Source organism: Bison bison, unplaced genomic scaffold (assembly GCF_000754665.1).
Source record: "Bison bison bison isolate TAMUID 2011002044 unplaced genomic scaffold, Bison_UMD1.0 scf7180017864471, whole genome shotgun sequence".
Lineage (NCBI taxonomy): Eukaryota > Metazoa > Chordata > Mammalia > Artiodactyla > Bovidae > Bison > Bison bison.
Window position 1 is genome coordinate 17,184,474 of NW_011495032.1, and position 8,753 is coordinate 17,193,226.

Sequence of the window (8,753 nt, forward strand, 5' to 3'; positions counted from 1 at the left end):
AAATAGCTCACAGTTCTTGCCAGTGGGAAGTTATACTTTTTGATAGTATCTTCACTATCTATGAAAGCATCAGATATTTCTGATACATTCCTTACAGGAATGTCCCTTCTTGGACAGGGATGGGACAAGGATGGTCCCTTCTTCCTTAAAACTGGAGGAAGCTTATTTAACTGCACCGGGCTCATTGGTATTAAGCCTGCTCATTACTTGGCATTACTCATTACTTGCTCCTGTCCTTGTCTTTATCTAAACTGATATCATCTCACTATTAAAGTAGCCAGCTTCATTAGCAGCTTTTCACCTCTGCTGTGACTGCAGGGTGTTTGTTAAATTTTTCTCTACTTATTTTATGTTTTGCAGCAAGATTCTCTGCAGCAATTCCTGTGGGGACTGGGACACGTTGCCCTGTTAATGCTGCTCACAAAGAATCTTCCAGCTTGAGATCTGATCCCAACTTGGTTATAATACATACATTTCTGACACAGTAGGGAGCCATGCTTTTGGCCCCTCCACATAAGACAACTTCAGCTATTTTTACACACATTTCCTGACATCCATATACAATGAACTGGAAACCAGAGCCACAGAGCCTATTAGCAGTGAGAGCTGAGGTCTCTTTGGGGACATCCACATCAAACTGACATGCCTTGCCAAGTATGCAGCATCTGAAAAACTATTTGCTAGGCTATTTTAAAGAATACAGCTCAAGAACAGACAAAGAGAAGAAAGCACAGGACAAGATCAGGGAGGTGGGTATGGAGCTTCCATCCCCTCTGGGCACACACCTCTCCCAGTACTTTCACCAACCTGAAGCTCTGATTAGTCTTCATTTGTGAAAGAAAGTCTTACAAAACAATGGAATTCATTTTTAATAGTAGAATTTTTGTTAATCAAATTCAGGAGAGGATAATATCATTTGATGCAATGGGCAGTTTAGGTAGAAGTTTTAATCTGCCTCTAAAAACTTGGCAAATATAATGCTAATCTCCCCTATGCTCTTAGTATTTGCATTAGAAATTTTCTTTATATTTAGTTTCTAAGCTAAAAGAATTCTGAATTAGAAGAAATGAAGATATAGGTTTAAAATATTCTCAGATAAAACAATTTTCAGTGTCATCACTATATTATGTGTGAAAAGTTCTATGTTTCATGTTGCATTCATAATATTTCTATACTATATAGTTTTAGAGCCATCTTATATTACTTGACTGGAACAGTTATCTGGTAAGTTAATTGAAAAAGTAGGTTAAAGTAGGAACCATAAATTAAAAGTGTACATATATCTTAAAATTTTATTTCAAATTAAAACATATACAGGCACGTTATGATGTAAGGACAAAGCCTTCCTTCGAAACTTAGTTTACTGATTTGTGTTCCACATTTTACATAAAAGACATCCTAAGGCCTTGTCCACAACATCTAAGAATGGTTTTATTAGATAAACTAAGCAGTGCAGCTGGTGTGGAACAAAAGAGGGAGACACTTACTAGCCACAGTTATTCAGTCAGTATATCTTCAAAAGGGAACTGAAGCCTTCAATTAGTCTCAAAGATTATTTATGTGAAGACATATTAAGAGAGCTTCTATTTGTTCTATAAATGAAGATACAGTCCAGTTATTAAAACTTGTATATATTATCTGCAAGGGCTTATAATTATTTGAAAATATTTTACAGCCTTATGTCATAAATCTTAATGTCTATCCATTAGATAGGAGGGTTTCTGTGGTTGCTGTAATTTGTTTATATATATCTTCTTTTATTACCTCAGATACTACTGCAAAGTAGCTTGGCAAATTAAGAATAGAAAGCAGAATTCTCAACATCAGGCCCACTGAAGATGGGTAAAATATGTTTATAACTAGCCTTTTACTAGTCATCTAATTTATATGTATATAAGGTAGATATATTTCCTCCACAAACACCAATCATACTTGTTAGCTATGCTGTCAGTCAAAACGGATCTGACTGCTTTCTAATGGCATTTGGCAGAAGTAAATGGAGATTAGAGGATAGAGAGATCGGTTCAGGCCTCCAAGTCAATCTGTGCAGCTTTCGATTTCAACCAATCAGTAACACCTGCATGTGGTAATCATTCTCCTTGGTTACAAGCACTGGCAGAAACTAGAGACCTGTTTTTCGAGCTAAAGCAAAATGAGCTAAATATAAATGTGAAAATCCTTTTCATTGTAGAATTTTCATCTTCTTTTGAGAAAAACAGAAAAAATAGGGATGTTTTAATCCATATTTAAATTATTTTGTAGTAAGGTCAATTATGTTTAAACACACCAGTGATGGATAAGCATGTTGGGTATGTTATTTATCTTCTTGGCATCATGATAAAGATTCAAACTGCAGTCCAGTATCCAGCCTGGGACTTTAAACTGCTGTGCTGGTGCACACTACTCCAGTCTCCTTTTTAGTTACTTGTTAGAGCTGTGTGAACCTTTCATCTTGTGAAACTTGCCAACCTCAGGAATATTTTATGAGTTACCAGCTTTGCAACTTTTGTAGAATACATTCAAACATCACTTTTACAGGGAGCAGAACTGTAAAATGTTTCTCCAAAGATTTAAAAAAGTATATAAAAAGGAAGCCATGGAAGGAAAACTAGTAGCATTCTCCCATTGTTGCCTGGCAAACTTTGTTTATTCTAAACTGTTTTCTCTAACTTGAAGTCAGGCTTTGACTTAGAGGTCAATAGACCACCCTCCTGAGGTTATTCTCAGCTGAATCTCTCTCCAGAAGAGCAAAAACACTATAGGTAATATTTTTTTTTTTTTACAATTTTTTTTAAATTCAGTGTTTGGCATTATTGGGTAAAATAAGATTACTTTATAATTTTGTTTTTTTTCTTTCCCCTCTTTTCCAACTAATTACCCCTATTTAATCTTTTAACAGGCTTCTTTGGTGGCTCAGATGGTAAAGAATCTGCCTGTCAATGCAGGAGATGCAAGAGACATGAGTTTGATCACTGGGTAGGGGAAATTCCTTGAAGAAGGAAATGGTTACACAGGCCTTGTATGCTTTCCTGGATAATTCAACAGTCAGAGGAGCCTGGCAGGCTACAGCCAACGGGGTCACAAACAGCTGGACATGACTGAGCAATACTTTCACTTCATTTTCAATCTTTTAACAGTCTCATCTCAGTATGTAACATTTATTTAATAGATGATAAAATATGCCAAAATTTTTAAAAGAAAGTTCAAAGAGCTTGTAGAAAAGCCACCATATTATTTTTTTTTTCCCAAATGGGCACTGTTGCTGCTGCTGCTAAGTCCCTTCAGTTGTGTCGGACTCTGTGCAACCCCATAGATGGCAGCCCACCAGGCTCCCCCGTCCCTGGGATTCTCCAGGCAAGAACACTGGAGTGGGTTGCCATTTCTTTCTCCAATGCATGAAAGTGAAAAGTGAAAATGAAGTCACTCAGTTGTGTCTGACTCTTCGCGACCTCATGGACTGTAGTGCACTGTTATTTTAAACCAAAACTAAGGTCTGGAAACTGTGAATATATTATGGGAAGCTGGTTGTTTAAGCTGGTGAATAGGATAAGCCTGGTTTTAGATCTTGAATTAAGCTGTTTTGAAAATTTGACCTGTTTTCAGAAAGATTAAAAGTGATTTTGTAAGCAGAGTTTGGGGAGCATGCCTATACAATCGGCCTTACCTATCGGAGAAAAGAGTAAAACATAATTATATAACATCTAGAGTGTATAGTACATTCCAGGGTCTCAGAGTCACAGATATTTTTATTTGCTACTTTATATCCATTCTCCTTCTATATATTATTTGAGGTTAGTTTTAAAGTCTCCATGGGAATTTGCCCCTGGATTCTTTCGGAAGAGTAGCATGCATAAGTGGAATCAAACAACATATTGAATGATGAATGTCCAGAGCCTGTCTATTGAATGAATGTCAGAAAATTTGGAAGTATTATAAGACCTAGATCATTTTCTCCTGAACTAGAAATTTAGGTGCTATTGCCATCTTGCTACCATAAAGAGAGTCTGAGGGTAATTGTTCCTACTCACTGGAAACAAGTTAAGATAAGATCAGACAGAAATCAAGACCTAGAATATTGTTTAAGCTACTACATCAATTAATCACAGGTCACTCCTATCCATGGACTTTTCCAAGATCAAGCACTGGCTTCAAAAATCACAGCTCTGCTGATGACGCCATACTTGTAAACTTTGTGGCCAGAATAAGCTACACTTTCCACTCCCCCCATTTCAGAGAAAGTTAGCTCTCCCAAACTGCCTCCCTTACAGCACACAAGATTTTATCATCATGTTGTTTTTAAAGGGAAGTGCTCATTGTTTCATTTATAAGAAGATGGAAAGAGAGAAATGAGTAATTGCTGCTCATCTTTCAGATGTAATAACTGGCTAACATGAGGACACAATTCATGGTCATATATCTCACACACTAAAAGATGATGACTCAAACTACATGAAACCATAGCTTAAAGCAGAAATACAAACTGAAAGCCCATCCAATCTATCCAGTTTACCTTAAAGTAATTATTAATAATAACAATTCATTTAAAAATGATAAATCTGTAAAGAAAAAAAGCCCAAGGCAGACAGGATGCCAGAGTAATAAATATAAACCAAGACTGCCCTGTAAAAGAAATCATCAGCAAACAAAAAGACAACCTACTGAATGGGATAAATATTTGCCATTGATAAGACCAAAAATGGCTTGATACTCAAAATATATGAACAACTCATACAAGTCAGCATCAAAAAAATGCCGTCAACTTGATTAACAAATGGGCAGAAATCCTAACTGACACTTTTTCAAAGACATACAGATGGCCAACAGGCACATGAAAGATGCTTTACATTGTTCAGTTCAGTTCAGTTCAGTCGCTCAGTCCTGTCCGGCTCTTTGAGACCCCATGAATTGCAGCACTCCAGGCCTCCCTGTCCATCACCAGCTCCCAGAGTTCACTCAGACTTATGTCCATCAAGTCCGTGATGCCATCCAGCCATCTCATCCTCTGTCGTCCCCTTCTCCTCCTGCCCCCAATCCCTCCCAGCTGCTTTGGCTCCATCCCTTCATTCTTTCTGGAGTTATTTCTCCACTGATCTCCAGTAGCATATTGGGCACCTACTGACCTGGGGAGTTCCTCTTTCAGTATCCTATCATTTTGCCTTTTCATACTGTTCATGGGGTTCTCAAGGCAAGAATACTGAAGTAGTTTGTCATTCCCTTCTCCAGTTACTACAGTCACATTGTTACTTATCAAATAAGTGAAAGTTAAAACCACAGTAACATATCACCTCACACCTGTCAGAATAGCAATCATCAAAAAGACCACAAATAACACATGTTGGAAAAGATGTGAAGAAAAGGGAACCTTCATACACTGTTGGGTAGGAATGTAAATTGGTGCAGTCACTGTGGAAAACAGTATGGCAGTTTCTCAAAACACCAACTGAACTACCATATGATCTAGCAATTCTACTTATGGGTATATATCTGAAAAATACAAAAGTACTAATTTGAAAAGGTACATGCACCACAATGTTCACAGCTGCATTATTTACCATCCTCAAGATACAGAAGCAGATGAATAGATAAGGAAGATGTCATATATATGTATACAATGACATACTACTTAGCCATAAAAAATGAAATTTGGCCATTTGTAACAACATGAATGGACTCAGAGGGTCCAAATACTGTATGACATCACTTATATATGGATTTTAAAAAAGTGAAACCAACTAGTGAATATAACAAGAAAGAAACAGACTCACAGATATAGAGAACAAAATAGTGATTGTCAGTGGGGTGAGGAAAGCAGGGAGGGGAAAGATAGAGAGTGGATTGAGAGGTAGAAAGTATTATATATAAAATAAGTAACAAGGGTATATTGTACAACATGAGGAATACAGCCAATATTTTATAATAACTATAAATAAGGTATAACTTTTAAAATTGTGAATCACTATGTTTATATGTGTAACTTATATAATATTATATATCAACTATATTTTAATAAAACAATAAAATAGGACTGTTGTGGGAACTCCAAGACATACAAATGATCTAACTATGAGGGATAAAAAAGCTCATGAGTGAAGTATCTAAAATGATTTGTGACCTTTGGCTAATATGTAACAAAACATGACTTTATTAATTCAGTTAGTAAACATCCCTCTGTAGACAGACTATCACGGGCCACTGTGATACATCTTAAAAATAAAAAGAAAACCAGAATGAAATTTATTACCCTAAAATACATTTTTATCAATGGAGAAAGATATATTTGCATATAGTTCTGACCTGAACACCGCCAGTAAGCTATAGGCAGAGATAGAATAAGAACTCAGACTGAGTACTGAGCTCTGCAATGGGAAGGTGGGAGAAGAAGTAACCAGAAAAGCATAAAAACGGAATGAAATTTGAGCTGCATATCAGTGTAATAATAGATATTTGACAAGTAACTAAGAAGAAAAAAAGAGCTTAATCTTGAGTAAAGGGATGAAAGACATGGAATCATAGGGTCTAATATAGTTTAATAACTTTAGGTTACTCTTGTTATGAAAATATTACATCTTTCTAAGCCTTATTTTCATCAAAGTAACTAAGAATGATACTAAGAGGTATTTTAAAGAATAAATATATTACATCTTTTGAGGATCCATTCCTTGGTGGATTTTCACCAAATTTATTGTCACTTTAAGATTTCTGAGACCTCAATAAATTTAAACAGGTTAGTTTTTATAAGTGAATTTAAGAAAATATTTATTTTCAACATTAAAAAAAAAAAACAACTTTGATTTAAATCCTGGAAGTCAAAGATGTTATATTTTATTAAAACTGGAAAAATGAAAATAATAGGAAAGCAATTCCCTAAGAATTAAAGAACATTTTATTCCCCTTTTATACAGTACTTCTGTACTGTTTCCACTTTTAATGTTCATCTTTAAAATACAGAAGTAACCTCAGCATGAAAATTTTATATGTAGAACCAAAGAATAAACAACCTTCCTTGATTCCCACCTGTATGTACACAGAGCCAAGAGAGAACTTTCATTTAATTAAACCAAATTAAATTTAAAAATAAATTTAGAAACACTTACTGTCAAAATAACTGAGGTGTGCACTTCTCTCTAAACCCTTGGCTTGCCAAGTTTTTCCCATTAGACAAGCATTTACATTATGTCATTAAAATCTCCCCCTCTTTCCAGGATACAATCATACAGGATTAGAGCTCACCTTACTGAACTCATCTTAACTTGAACATCTACAAGGATTCTATTTCTAAACAAGGCACTGGGATTTAGGAGTCCAACATCTTCTTGTTATTCAACTCATAGTATGACTAAATTTTGAAATGCTTTTCTTTAAGCAGAGAAAATTATTAACTGGGTCGTTATGCGTGGGTTTAAATCCATCCCCTATCATTCATGAGGAAATCATGTAATTACTTCATGTTCTAAGCCTTTGCAAATATACCTGGTTATTCAGGTTCGGCTTTATCTTACCTGTATCAGGAATGAAGACAAGATGTCAAGGAAGAAAAAATAGCAATGAAAGCTTTTAAAGGGTCTTAAAGAAAAGGAGTAGTATTCAAAAAAGGACAGAAATAAACTAAAAGGTGCCCAAGAAAAAGTGGTTGATATGGAAGAGTGACAAAAATAAATTCAGTTTCTAATTGGATTTGCTGAAGAAGATAAACAGTTTGTGAGACCTTACTTCCTGGTTCTATATTCTCAGATGTGCTAGAAGCAATGACAGTCAAGAAACAGTTACAAACTCAGACCCAGATCATAGTTTCTAAATACCAGCAGTGGTGGTTTAATTGCTAAGTTGTGTCCAACTCTTGAGACCCCATGGACTGTAGCTTGCCAGACTCCTCTGTCTATGAGATTTTCCAGGCAAGAATACTGGAATGAGTTGCCATTTCCTTCCCCAGGGGATCTTTCCAACTCAGGGATTGAATCTGTGTTTTCTGCTTGGCTGGTATATTTACCACTGAGCCATGTGTGTAAGTATATGGTATATTATAGTCTTTTGGCAAAAAGAAAGGTTAATCACATAATTATTTTTCTCAATTAAGTAAAAATTCCGTGATTATGTTCCTTGTATATCAGATTTGGCATGTTTTATCTTTCTCAACTTTATCCTTAAATAATTCACAAGCAACATTTTTTATGCCTCACATATTAAGAGAGCTTATTTACTTTTTCTCTTCTCTATGATTTTGATTGTGTTTCCCATTTATCCTTAACAGTTTTGAACACTTGGTTCATTTCCACCTCTATCTTTTTCCATTCTATGTATTTTCAACAAAACTGACACGCATTTTCGGTCTTAATTTGACTCTTAACATTGTTGAATATCATCTTTGAAAACTGATGGTAACACAGGAAAAACGAAGCATTGGATTATTTTGGTGGATTGAGTGTTTCAAAGAATAGCCACTGCTCCATTATGGAATACAGACAAGACAATGATGAAAGGGCAAATGCCCATGACTTAGAGTATGCAAAATCCTCCAGGATTTCATGTGAATCTTTGCAACCTATGTTTTGTATTTTGTTCAGTTTTTCATAGAATGGTCACTAATATGCTTCTGCCTTCACAATGGTTTTCCTCATGTTTCCTTTTTATTTTTGTAAATATTCACCTCAGGTTTCAAAGGAGGTTACATATTGATGCCCCACTATTTTCCAATACATTTAGTTAAAAGGGAAATTTGATTTGCTACATTTTTCTGTGTGTCTGGGGTAAATTTT

At 35.4% G+C, this 8,753-nt stretch overlaps 1 pseudogene; it reads right to left on the bottom strand.

The window, feature by feature from the left end:
- Positions 1-213: 213 nt before the first annotated feature.
- Positions 214-830, bottom strand: LOC105003828 (annotated as a pseudogene).
- Between the last annotated feature and the right edge of the window lie 7,923 nt (positions 831-8,753).